We start from the raw sequence: 15175 nt of genomic DNA, 5'->3' as shown, positions 1-15175 counted from the left end.
CAGCACTCTTAACCGTCCAGAAAATTTTAAGTAAATAAGGGTATTTTCCTTCAAGTTTCATAGTGTAGGGCAACGAGTACATCCACTCTCCGTCCAAATATCCAAAAATCAGGTACTTCATATTAATTTTATAACCTCTCCCTACCACGGTTGCCACAGTTGGTATAATTCTATCAAAAATGGTAGATTTTTTACAGTTTGGTAGAATTCTTGATGTTTTGGTTGATATTGCAAAATATACCTCTCCAACTAAGAGGTACATCAAGTTTATATAGATATAATATTTTGAACAAATTTAAAACAGAGTGTGAAGCTCTGTACACCAGAACAAATCCTTGAAAACGGTTTTGACGAAGTCAACCGAAATATTGGAAATAAAAATAAAAGAAAAACATCATATCTATGTTTTTTAATCGACCTATAGCCGAAACTATGAAAAATAATTCTCAAATTTTCTATAGAAATAAAATTTTAACAAAATTTTCTATAGAAATAAAATGTTGACAAAATTTTCTATCGAAAAAAATTTTAACAAATTTTTCTATAGAAATAAAATTTTTCAAAACTTTCCTATAGGAATAAAATTTTGACAAAATTTTTTGTAGAAATACAATTTTGAGAAAATTTTCAATAGGAATAAAATTTTTTCTATAGAAATAAAATTTGGACCAAATTTTCTATAATTTTTTTTTTGCAAAAATTTTCTATAGAAATAAAATTTTTACAAAATTTTCTATAGTAATAAAATTTTGACAATATTTTCTATAGAAATAAAATTTTGACAACATTTTCTATAGAAATAAAATTTGGACAACATTTTCTATAGAAATAAAATTTGGACAAAATGTTGTTCTATAGAGATAAAATTGACAAAGTTTTCTATAGAAATACAATTTTAATAAAATTTTCTATAGACATAACATTTTGACAAAATTTTCTATAGAAATAATTTTTTGACAAAATTTTCTATAGAAATAAAATTTTGACAAAAATTTCTATAGAAATAAAGTTTTGACAAAATTTTCTACAGAAATAAAATGTTGACAAAATTTTATACAGAAATAAAATTTTGATAAAAATTTCTATAGAAATAACATTTTGATAAAATTTTCTACAGAAATAAAATTTTGACATTTTTTGTAGAAATACAATTTTGAGAAAATTTTCAATAGGTAAAAAAATTTTGAAAAAATTTTCTATAGAAATAAAATTTGAACAAAATTTTCTATAAATTTTTTTTTGCAAAAATTTCCTATAGAAATAAAATTTTTACAAAATTTTCTATAGTAATAAAATTTTGACAACATTTTCTATAGAAATAAAATTTTGACATCATTTCCTATAGAAATAAAAATTTGACATAATTTTTCATCGAAATAAAATTTTGCAAAAATTTCGTATAGAAATAAAATTTTGCAAAAATTTCTATAAAACATTTTGACAAAATTTTCTATAGAAATAAAATTAAAAAAAAAATCTATAGAAATAAAATTTTTACAAAATTTTCTATAGAAATAAAATTTTGCAAAAATTTTCTATAAAAATAAAATGTTGCTAAAATTTTTTATTGAAAATATATTTTGATTCAATTTATATATTAATTGAAAGTTTAAATATTTTTAATAATTTTCTTAACTGGTTTATAGGTCGGCAAATATTCAATAGATTTCTAAAGATTCTAATTTTTTTTAAATAACATTATACAATATGTAATAAAAATATTTAAAAATAAGGTAGTTTTCAAAAATCTATAGAATGTTTATCGACATACAAAAAAATATTTTTTGTCTTCAATCACGAAATTAATTGAACTAATTAATTTTTAATTTAAATGTCTTCAATCATAGAAATGATAGTACACAGAAAAAAATTTCACGAAAATTTTTCCAATTCAAATTTTAATTGAGTTTTAAAAAATATTGAATTAAAAATTTAATTGAATCAACAAATTTTTGAATTGAAACAAAAATCAATCACGAAAATTAATAGTACCAATTAATTTTTTAATTGGATCAATTAATTTTTGAATTGACCTTCAATTAATTTTTTAATTGATACTATCATTTCTGTGATTGAAGACATTTCAATTAAAAATTAATTTGATCAATTAATTTCGTGATTGAATCAGAAAAAAAATTTTTTTGTGTGTATGAATCACCAAAGTCAATTAAAAAATTAATTGATACAACTAATTTTTGTGATCGATTTTTGTTTCAATTAAAAAAAAATTGGAATCAATTAAATTTTTAATTGAGTATTTTTTTTAACTCAATTAAAATTTTAATTGGAAAAATGCTGGTGTTATTTTTTTCTGTGTAAAAATTCAATTTAAAAAAAAAATTGGAATCAATTAAATTTTTAATTGAATATTTTTATAAACTCAATTAAAATTTTAATTGGAAAAATGCTGGTGTTATTTTTTTCTGTGTAAAGTATCTGAAAGGGACATACCCTTCGCTAGATCTTGTTGTATCTCATGGGTGGCACATAAATTGGACAATGCCTTATAGCATAGGTTAGGTGGCAGCCCGATGTATCAGGCTCACTTAGACAATTCAGACCATTTTGATACCACATTGGTGAACTTCTCTCTTATCACTGAGCGTTGCCCGATTCCATGTTAAGCTCAATGACAAAGGACCTCCTTTTTATAGCCGAGTCCGAACGGCGTTCCACATTGCAGTGAAACCACTTAGAGAAGCTTTGAAATCCTCAGAAATGTCACCAGCATTACTGAGGTGGGATAATCAACCGTTGAAAAACTTGTCTTCATGTCCAATTAGCTCGCATTTAAAATTGTAATTAATGTAAAGAAATTGATTTGGACGAAAAACCAGCCTGCGTTGATATCAGGCTAACATAAAAAACTTGTTGATGTTCGGTCGAAGCAGGAATCGAACCCACGACCTTGTGTATGCAAGGCGGGCATGCTAACCATTGCACTACAGTGGCTCCCTTATGCCTTATAATAGGCTTCGGATTCAAATTATGAAATCTATTCCAGATTTAAGATCAAGTTTCACAAAATTATCGAAATTATGAAAAGCCGCAATAACTTTATAGAATAAATTTAGACTTATTAAAGGCCATTTGCTTTTTTAACATATCTATAGAAATTTTCTTTTTTTAACATCCATAAATTAGTTCGTAATCAATACCTTTGAACCAAAGACCATTTTTTCTTTAGTTTTGGATATATTTTTACTTTAGAAATTTAATTTGATATTATTCCATTTATATATGCATTTGCAAAGGTATTCATATAATTCTATGAAAATCTTATTCATACCACAAAAGAAAAAAATCATATTTTTTCGTTGACAAGATGCCAAAATTACAATCATCTTCAATTTTGCACGGCACAAATGCAAAAAAAAAACTAAGAAACATGGCATTCGAGTTCAACAGGGTTCTGTTGAAAGAAATTTCATTGGCCTAAAAATAGATTAGCCTCCCTTATAAGGGTGGTAATAATGTATGTGTGTGGGTTCCTAAACAACTACAGGTAAATGAATTGTGGGGAATTTTTAAAATAGATTTCAAAAAAAAAAAAAAACTATGCAATGCAGATACAAATTTAATTAAAAATAGGCACATGACGTTATAGATTTACTTTCATATATATGCTATATATTTTCAATGGGTGTAATGGAAATGCCGTCGTCAGGATCATTGAACTTTTAATTATTACACCAATACATTATCGAAAATGGCAATGAGTTGGACTGAACTGAAGCTTATATACATATTTTTGTTAAATCAATTTCTAATTAAACTAATTAAAAATTCTTAATAGAGAAATAATTGTATCAAAATTATTTTGTGATTGAAAAACAAAAAAAAAATATCACAAACAATTTTTCAATTTAAATTTTAATAAAAGTGGAAATAATATTGTATTAAAAATTTAATCGATTCAATTAAATTTTTTAATCAAATCAAAAGCAGAAATTAATTTGACAAATTATTTTTTTTTATCGCATTGTTACACTATAATGTTTGATATCAAAGCTAACAGAGGTTGGCTGATAAGTCCCCGGTCTGACACATAGATGGCGTCGCTAGTATTAAATACATATTAGTTTTATATAGTACCAACCTTCAAATGATTCGTGTCAAAATTTGACGTCTGTAAGTCAATTAGTTTGTGAGATAGATCGTCTTTTGTGAAGCAGCTTTTGTTATTGTGAAAAAAATGGAAAAAAAGGAATTTCGTCTTTTGATAAAATTCTGTTTTCTGAAGGAAAAAATACGGTGGAAGCAAAAACATGGCTTGATAATGAGTTTCCGGACTCTGCCCCAGGGAAATCAACAATAATTGATTGGTATGCAAAATTCAAGCGTGGTGAAATTAGCACGGAGGACGGTGAACGCAGTGGACGCCCGAAAGAGGTGGTTACCGACGAAAACATCAAAAAAAATCCACAAAATGATTTTGAATGACCGTAAAATGAAGTTGATCGAGATAGCAGAGGCCTTAAAGATATCAAAGGAACGTGTTGGTCATATCATTCATCAATATTTGGACATGCGGAAGCTCTGTGCAAAATGGGTGCCGCGCTAGCTCACATTTGACCAAAAACAACAACGTGTTGATGATTCTGAGCGGTGTTTGCAGCTGTTAACTCGTAATACACCCGAGTTTTTCCGTCGATATGTGGCAATGGATGAAACATGGCTCCATCACTACACTCCTGAGTCCAATCGAAAGTCGGCTGAGTGGACAGCGACCGGTGAACCGTCTCCGAAGCGTGGAAAGACTCAAAAGTGCGCTGGCAAAGTAATGGCCTCTGTTTTTTGGGATGCGCATGGAATAATTTTTATCGATTATCTTGAGAAGGGAAAAACCATCAACAGTGACTATTATATGGCATTATTGGAGCATTTGAAGATCGAAATCGCGGCAAAACGGCCCCATATGAAGAAGAAAAAAGTTTTGTTCCACCAAGACAACGCACCGTGCCACAAGTCATTGAGAACGATGGCAAAAATTCATGAATTGGGCTTCGAATTGCTTCTCCAGATCTGGCGCCCAGCGACTTTTTCTTGTTCTCAGACCTCAAAAGGATGCTCGTAGGGAAAAAATTTGGCTGCAATGAAGAGGTGATAGCCGAAACTGAGGCCTATTTTGAGGCAAAACCGAAGGAGTACTACCAAAATGGTATCAAAAATTTGGAAGGTCGTTATAATCGTTGTATCGCTCTTGAAGGGAACTATGTTGAATAATAAAAACGAATTTTGACAAAAAAATGTGTTTTTCTTTGTTAGACCGGGGACTTATCAGCCAACCTGTTATTTCAATTAATTCCATAATTGAAGTAAAAAAAAAATTAATTTTTCAGGTTAACAAAAATACAATCTTATTAAAAACTTACATTTATTTTCTTTTATATGAGCTGCAATAGAAAGAAAAACAAATTATTAGAAATAGAACTATAATATTTCTTACTTAATTAATGATATTTATGTACGAATTGTTAACATAAAAATGGGTCATGAAAATAAATTAAAAATAACTTCGATAAACATGGTGGCCATAATCCCACATAATTTCAATATTCAAATTTTATAAGGGTTTTATTTAAAAACATTCAACAGAAATAGAATGTGATTAATTCTAATTGATTGAATTATCATAATCGCTAGTAATATAAATGCAGTCAGAGAAAAACTATTTTCTATAAAATTAAAATTTTGACAAAATTTTCTATAGAAATAAAATTTTGCAAAAATTTTTTTAATAGAAATAAAGATTTTGGCATAATTTTCTATAGAATTAAAATTTTGCAAAAAATTTCTATAGAAATAAAATTTTGCAAATTTTTTATTATAGAAATAAAGATTTTGGCATAATTTTCTATAGAAATAAAAATTTGACAAAATTTTCTACAGAAATAAAATTTTGCAAATTTTCTTTTTTATACAAATAAAGATTTTGCCATAATTTTCTATAGAATTAAAATTTTGATAAAATTTTCTACAGAAATAAAATTTTGCAAAATTTTTTTTTACAGAAATAAAGATTTTGGCATAATTTTCTATAGAAATAAAAATTTGACAAAATTTTCTATAGTAATAAAATTTTGCAATTTTTTTTTATAGAAATAAAATTTTGACAAAATTTTCCATAGAAATAAAAATTTGACAAAATTTTCTATATAAATACAATTTTGCAAAAATTTGTTTATAGAAATAAAGATTTTGGCATAATTTTCTATAGAAATAAAAATTTGACAAAAATTTTCTATATAAATACAATTTTGCAAAAATTTTCTATAGAAATTAAATTTTGACAAACATTTTCTATAGAAAAAAAAAATTAAAAAAAATCTATAGAAATAAAATGTTGACAAATATTTTCGATACAAACAAAATTTTGCAAAAATTTTCGATACAAATAAAATTTTGCAAGAATTTTCGATACAAATAAAATTTTGCAAAAATTTTCGATACAAATAAAATTTTGCAAAAATTTTCTATAGCAATAAAATTATGCAAACATTTTCTATAGAAATAAAATTTTGCAAATTTTTTTTTTATAGAAATAACGATTTTAGCATAATTTTCTATAGAAATAAAAATCTACAATTTTTTTTATAGAAATAAAATTTTGACAAAATTTTCCATAGAAATAAAAAATTTGACAAAATTTTCTATATAAATACAATTTTGCAAATTTTTTTTATAGAAATAAAGATTTTGGCATAATTTTCTATAGAAATAAAAATTTGACAAAATTTTCTATATAAATACAATTTTGCAAAAATTTTCTATAGAAATTAAATTTTGACAAACATTTTCTATAGAAAAAAAAAATTTAAAAAAAATCTATAGAAATAAAATTTTGACAAATATTTTCGATACAAACAAAATTTTGCAAAAATTTTCGATACAAATAAAATTTTGCAAGAATTTTCGATACAAATAAAATTTTGCAAACATTTTCGATACAAATAAAATTTTGCAAAAATTTTCTATAGCAATAAAATTATGCAAACATTTTCTATAGAAATAAAATTTTGCAAAATTTTTTTGTTATAGAAATAAAGATTTTAGCATAATTTTCTATAGAAATAAAAATCTACAATTTTTTTTTTTATAGAAATAAAATTTTGACAAAATTTTCCATAGAAATAAAAAATTTGACAAAATTTTCTATATAAATACAATTTTGCAAAATTTTTTTTTATAGAAATAAAGATTTTGGCATAATTTTCTATAGAAATAAAAATTTGACAAAATTTTCTATATAAATACAATTTTGCAAAAATTTTCTATAGAAATTAAATTTTGACAAACATTTTTTATAGAAAAAAAAATTTAAAAAAAATCTATAGAAATAAAATTTTGACAAATATTTTCGATACAAACAAAATTTTGCAAAAATTTTCGATACAAATAAAATTTTGCAAAAATTTTTGGTACAAATAAAATTTTGCAAAAATTTTCGATACAAATAAAATTTTGCAAAAATTTTCTATAGCAATAAAATTATGCAAACATTTTCTATAGAAATAACATTTTGCAAAATTTTTTTTTTTATAGAAATAAAGATTTTGGCATAATTTTCTTTTTTATAGAAATAAAGATTTTAGCATAATTTTCTATAGAAATAAAAATCTACAAATTTTTTTATAGAAATAAAATTTTGACAAAATTTTCCATAGAAATAAAAAATTTGACAAAATTTTCTATATAAATACAATTTTGCAAATTTTTTTTTTATAGAAATAAAGATTTTGGCATAATTTTCTATAGAAATAAAAATTTGACAAAATTTTCTATATAAATACAATTTTGCAAAAATTTTCTATAGAAATTAAATTTTGACAAACATGTTCTATAGAAAAAAAATTTAAAAAAAAATCTATAGAAATAAAATTTTGACAAATATTTTCGATACAAACAAAATTTTGCAAAAATTTTCGATACAAATAAAATTTTGCAAAAATTTTTGGTACAAATAAAATTTTGCAAAAATTTTCGATACAAATAAAATTTTGCAAAAATTTTCTATAGCAATAAAATTTGCAAAAATTTTTTTATAGAAATAAAGATTTTGGCATAATTTTTTATAGAAATAAAAATTTGACAAAATTTTCTTTAGAAATAAAATTTTGCAATTTTTTTTATAGAAATAAAATTTTGACAAAATTTTCCATAGAAATAAAAAATTTGACAAAATTTTCTATATAAATACAATTTTGCAAAAAAATTTTTATAGAAATAAAAATTTTGGCATAATTTTCTATAGAAATAAAAATTTGACAAAATTTTCTATATAAATACAATTTTGCAAAACATTTCTATAGAAATTAAATTTTGACAAAAATTTCTATAGAAAAAAAATAAAAAAAAATCAATAGAAATAAAATTTTGACAAAAATTTTCCATGGAAATAAAATTTTGACAAAAATTTTCTATAGAAATAAAATTTTGCAAAAATTTTCGATACAAATAAAATTTTGCAAACATTTTCTATAGAAATAAAATTTTGTAAAAATTTTGTATAGAAAAAAAATCGTGACAAAGTTTTCTATAGAAAACAAGTAAGGAAAGTCTAAAGTCCGGTGGGGCCGACTATATTATATACTGCACCACTTTGTAGATCCACATTTTCGATATCATATCAAATCCGTCCAATGTATTGTGTGCTATATATAAAGGTTTATGTTCCCATATACATATATTTAAATCTGACCAGATCTGGACAGAGCTCTACAATATTTGTAAACTTTAAATTTAAGTCGGCTAATGCCCTGCACTGAAAAAAATTGTGACGTAAACTTAAAGATTACGCAATCTAAATTTTAGGATGCGAAATTTACAAAATATTAAGGAAAAATTTCTTTCAAATAATGAAATTTAAATTAAAATAAAGTTTGTAATCTTTGATTCAAAAATCTTTCGCATTAAATTTAGGACACAAATTTTGTAAATTTGCATCCCTCCGTTAAAGTCGCATGTCTTTGAACTAAGGCTAATTTTCCTTAAAGTAAAGAAACACATTTTTTATTTAAAGAAATTGTCCTTAAATTAACTGAAATATTGAAACTTTAGATTTAAGATAAAAACGCTTCAAATATAGGCAAAGACTTATTTTGAGGATTTAGCGTCTTTGGTTTAAAGTTTTTTTGTTTTTTTTGGAATTAAGAAAACATTTTTTACTTTGAAGTATCCGCTATAATTTGGATTTTTAAACTGGCATTTATTTGTACGTGACTTCCTTTATTAATAAACCGCGAAAAGAGAATGAAAATTCGATAAATGAGATCTGTATCCTAATTTTAATTTTATTGGTCCTAGATTTAAAGTCAGATAGGTCACTAAAAAATTTCTTTATTTTAAAGAAGCCGCATCTTTGGCTCGGAATCAATACGAAAATCCTTAAGGGAAGGTCAAAATCTTTGGATCCAAGTAAACTTTTTTTTGAGTGTGTGGTGGAACACAATGTTAGTTAAAAAAATATGGGAAACATTTAAATCTGAACCAATTTTGAGGCAACTTCGCAAAAGTGTATTTATGATTTATCGGTCGATAGATACGTATTAAAAATAAAAGAAAATTTGAGTCACTTTTAAAAGTTTTCGACTTAGCAGTGGCGATTTTATAAGGAAAATTAGGGTATTTTGGCAATTTTTGACCAAATCGGAAAAACATATATATGGAAGCTATATCGAAATCTGAACCGATTTCAATTAAATTTGGCATGTATATATAGTATTTTAATTCTACTCCCTGTAAATCGTAAACAAAACGTAAATCGGACTACAACTTTTACCTCTGTGGTCATATGACGGAAAATTGGGCGAAAGATATATATGGGAGCTATATCTAAATCTGAACCGATTTCAATAAAATTTGGCACACTTGACTGTAGTACTAATTGTTCTTCTTGTGCAAAATTTCAAGCAAGTCAGGGTAAAACTATGGCTTCTGGGGCCATATAAGTCCATATCGGGCGAAAGATATATATATGGGAGCTATATCTAAATCTGAACCGATTTTAATCAAATTTGGCACACTTGACTGTAGTACTAATTGTTCTCCTTGTTCAAAATTTCAACCAAATTGGGCTAAAACTCTGGCTTCTGGGGCCATATAAATCCATATCGGGCGAAAGATATATGTGGGAGCTATATCTAAATCTGAACCGATGTCAATCAAATTTGGCACACTTGACTGTAGTACTAATTGTTCTCCTTGTGCAAAATTTCAACCAAATTGGGCTAAAACTCTGGCTTCTGGGGCCATATAAGCCCATAACGGGCGAAAGATATATATGAGAGCTATATCTAAATCTGAACCGATTTCAATAAAATTTGGCACACTTAACTGTAGTACTAATTGTTCTTCTTGGGCAAAATTTCAAGCAAGTCAGGGTAAAACTATGGCTTCTGGGGCCATATAAGTCCATATCGGGCGAAAGATATATATGGGAGCTATATCTAAATCTGAACCGATGTCAATCAAATTTGGCACACTTGACTGTAGTACTAATTGTTCTACTTGTGCAAAATTTCAAGCAATTCAGGGTAAAACTCTGGCTTCTGGGGCCATATAAGTCCATATCGGGCGAAAGATATATATGGGAGCTATATCTAAATCTGAACCGATGTCAATCAAATTTGGCACACTTGACTGTAGTACTAATTGTTCTCCTTGTGCAAAATTTCAAGCAAGTCAGGGTAAAACTCTGGCTTCTGGGGCCATATAAGCGAAAGATATATATGGGAGCTATATCTAAATCTGAACCGATTTCAATCAAATTTGGCACGCTTGACTGTGGTACTAATTGTTCTACTTGTAAAAAATTTCAATCTATATCTAAATCTTAACCGATTTCTTCCAAAATCAATAGGGTTCTATTCTGACCCTAAACAGAAACTTGTGCCAAATTTGAAGTCGATTGGACTAAAACTGCGACCTAGACTTTGATCACAAAAATTTGTTAACAGACAGACGGACGGACTAACAGATGGACACGGCTACATCGACTCAGGGACCCACCCTATGCATTATTACCAAAGACACCATGTGTCTATCTCGTCTCCTTCTGGGTGTTGCAAACATATGCACTAACTTATAATACCCTGTTCCACAGTGTGGCGCAGGGTATACAAATTTTCAAAAATTTTATATAGAAATAAAAATTTTCAAAAATTTTCTATAGGAATAAAATTGTACAAAATTTTTCGATAGAAATAAAATTTTTCACATTTTTTATAGCAATAAAATTTTTCAAAAATTTTCCATAGAAATAACATGTTGCACAAAGTTTCTATATAATTTCTATACACACTGTTCCACAGTGTGTATACAAATTATGACAAAGTTTTCTATAAAAATTTCTATAAAATTTCAACATAATATTATTTAGAAATAAAATTTTGACAAAATTTTCCATAGAAATAAAATTATGACAAAATTTTCTATAGAAACGAAATTTTTCAAAAAATTTTCTATAGAAATAAAATTTTGCAACAATTTTCTATAGAAATAAAATTTTGCAAAAAATTTTCTATAGAAATAAATTTTGCAAAAATTTTCTATAGAAAAAAATTTTGCAAAAATTTTCTATAGAAAAAAAATCTGCAAAAATTTTCTATTTTGAAAAAAATTTCTATAGAAAAAAATTTTGCAAAAATTTTCTATAGAAAAAAATTTTGCAAAAATTTTCTATAGAAAAAAATTTTGATAAAGATTATTGGGAATTTTTTTCTTCATATTTTGGTAGAGTATTTTTGATACAAGTGGCAGCCATGTCCGGGAGTGAAATCTGGTGATCGGCTTCTATATATAATTTATGGGGTCTAAGACCAATTTTTCAGTGTCTTACGAACCCCTATTCTATGTTGGGGGTATAGTAAAAAAATATTATTATTATAAATTTTAATTTTATAAATAATTCTAATATTGCTTATAGCACCATAGATCCAATCAGAAGACTTAACCATGAATACATATTTCACATGAAATGACTGCACCATCTCTCTACACACTTTATGTTGTTACCACAACTACAGAAAGTTTTAAATACAGAATACTGAAAATTATTTATTTTTTGCTTTACTATAAAAAGAAAAATAATTTTCATAATTACAGAAAACGAAGCCCTTGAAAAAGCATTGACATTTTGTAAAATGTTAACCCAACGAAGGAAAGGGAAAATATTTGGTTGCACAATAATACTTGGGTGTTTCAAAATTCAATTGAAACAGAAATGAAAGGACCTCCATCAACGAATGTATTTTTTGTTATTCGTTATCATGACGTAAATCCTTGCAATGTGGATGTGGTGAATGAGAAGGCGAGAGCGACAAGAAAAGCTTCGCGGTATTATTTTGTTTTAATATGCGAGAAAAACAATAGGCGCAATTTCTTAACATCTTTTAACATTTAACTTTCTTTTGTTTCTGTTTGCTGATTTTTCTCTCATTTAGAAAAATGCTCTTTGTTGTATGATATAAAAGTTAAGGACATCAGTGAGAGGTCCTGCCATACACAAAACAACACAACTAAGGGACAACACAACTGTTTTCAAACAGGTGGGGGATTTCATTTTTTAATTACGATATCGTTGTAATGGGAGCTTCACTTCAGTTGCGTTACAATCAAATTTCAATAATTAAATATTGATTTGAAGGAGGGGTTTTTTCAGGGACCTCATAGCTACGAATATAAATTGTCTATATTCTAAAGGGATTAATGTATGCCATTCAAAAAATATTCCACTATTTGTTGTCTTGTATAGTTTTTACTTGTACTGCAGTCAACCCAGCAACAGATTTGAAGGATTCTTAGCTGGTTTTTAGAACAATGGTGTTAGGGGGACTTCTTTCCTCCCTGGCCGACACGAAAAAATGTAAATGTACTGGAGGAACTTCTAACGAAGAGACGTATTTTGGCCACGGTTACCACTCGTGCCAAAATTAATCTACCAAAATTTGAAGAAAATTTTACCAAAAATCTATCAAATGACAAAAAAAAACTCTTATTTTGAAGTTGATGATCAATTTTTTTTGTGGTTAGTAGAAATGTTTTATATTGAATTTATATAAAATTTTGTTAAAATTTTATTTCTGTAGAAAATTTTGTCAAAATGTTAGTTCTATAGCAAAATCTTTCAAATTTCTTCTCCTATAGAAAATTTTCTCAAAATTTTATTTCTATACAAAATTTTGTCAAAATTTTATTTCTATAGAAAATTCTGACAAAATTTTATTTCTATAAAATATTTTGTCAAAATTTTATTTCTGTAGAAAATCTTGCCGAAATTTGTACACTAATAAAATTTGACAAAATTTTCTACAGAAATAAAATATTGACAAAATTTTTTCTATATTTGTCAAAATTTTATTTATAAAGGGTGGTACGGTCAAAATTTGGTCAATATAAACTTGACGTATTTCTTTCAATTTTGCATTTAAAAAACCTGAACACCCCTCATTTTGAAGGTGTGTGTATGTAGAATGTTGCTCCTATATTGATTTTGAAATTCACTCTTCAGTTGTCAAAATGCCGTCCAAGCAAGCGTATCAAAATTTTGCTCGCGCATCGCGAAAATCCGAGCTACTCGCACGCAAAGCTGGCAAAATCGCTAAAAGTTGCCAAATCAACCGTTACAATCTCTCTCTCCGAGATGCCGCAAATAAGCTGGGTGTATCGTCTACAACCGTGCATCGAGCCAAAAAACGAGCCGGACTATCGACTTACAAGAAGGTAGTGATTCCAAATCGCGCACGCTCACAAAAAATCGCTTCTGTAACATATACTCCCAAACATATTTTGCTTCAAGCATATACATTTTTGGGTATTGCCCAACATTTATATGTTTGATCTCTTCCAATATATAATATGTTTGAAAGCATATTGGTCTAAACAATATATGTTTGGGTAGTCTAAGTTCCAAACATTTTGTATTTTTGCATCCAAATTCAATAATGTTGTCTTCCAAAACAACAATATGTTATTATATGAACATATAATATGTTTGGAAGCATTTTGCACCCAAAATTATTATATGCTTAAAAAAAATTCTCAAAATTTTATTTATTTATTTATATATTTACAATCATAATGAATTATGAAAATAAACAGGTAATATAGGTGCTGACAACATAGGTTTTCGACCTGAATGCTCAAAATTTTGTTTCTGCCCAATTGTATATTCCCCCACATCTTTCGCACTTCCACGAGATTTTTTAGTTCTTAGCACCTTTTTCTGTAATACAAACATTGTAGAAGAAATTATTCAATTGTATGATTTTTTTATTTTAATTTTACCTTTTGCCGGACGGGGATTCGAACAGCGGACCACACAGTTTGTAAGGATCAAAGAAGTAGCTGATCAATTGCCCAAGGAAAAATAAAATGTTAATTTTGTAATAACAAGCAACAACCACCAACTTAATTCAATATCGCTCCCTGTTAAATAGCGCTCCAAGCTACTAAACACATATATGTTTATAGGCTATTTCTAAATTAATATATGTTTGCATCCAAGCATATTATATTTACAAACATTTTATGTCCCAAACATAATATGTTCTAACATATTAACATATATGTCCCAAACATGTTATGCTAGTTTATGAACATTATATGCTTGCACTCAAAAATATTGTGTTTAAAAATTTGTGTTCCAAACATATAATGTTTATAGCCAAACATATGAAAAACAGTCTTTTTCAACCGTGCGATGATAAACAAAATACGACGGCCAAAGCGCGATCCCGGAGGCTGTACACGACGATGCTGACGAAGTTTGACTGCGTGGTAATGGACGACGAAACCTACGTCAAAGCCGACTACAAGCAGCTTCCGGGACAGGAGTTTTATACGGCAAAAGGAAGGGGAAAGGTAGCAGATATTTTCAAGCAAATAAAACTGTGAAAGTTCGCAAAGAAATATCTGGTTTGGCAAGCCATCTGTACCTGTGGCTTGAAAAGCAGCATTTTCATAGCTTCCGGGACTGTCAACCAAGAAATTTACGTGAAAGAGTGTTTGAATAAACGTCAGCTGCCTTTCCTGAAGAAACACGGTTGTTCCGTACTGTTTTGGCAGGATTTGGCATCTTGCCATTACGGTAAAAAGGCCATGGAGGAGTACGCCGCCAACAACGTGCAGGTGGTTCCCAAGGACAAGAACCCTCCCAACACGCCAGAGCTCGGCC

General features: G+C 27.2%; 1 protein-coding gene across 3 annotated transcripts in view; it reads right to left on the bottom strand.

Annotated features, from left to right (window-relative positions):
• Window positions 1-15175, bottom strand: part of Cdc14 (cell division cycle protein 14) — a 193370-nt gene that overhangs the window by 135393 nt on the left and 42802 nt on the right. For all 3 annotated transcript variants that reach the window (XM_075297033.1, XM_075297032.1, XM_075297035.1), the window contains exon 2: window positions 5376-5396. The gene's annotated coding sequence lies outside the window, so the exon portion shown is untranslated. The remainder of the gene's footprint in view (window positions 1-5375; window positions 5397-15175) is intronic.

This window comes from Haematobia irritans, chromosome 2 (assembly GCF_050003625.1).
Source record: "Haematobia irritans isolate KBUSLIRL chromosome 2, ASM5000362v1, whole genome shotgun sequence".
Taxonomy (NCBI): Eukaryota; Metazoa; Arthropoda; class Insecta; order Diptera; family Muscidae; genus Haematobia; species Haematobia irritans.
This window is presented reverse-complemented; position numbering and strand designations above follow the sequence as displayed.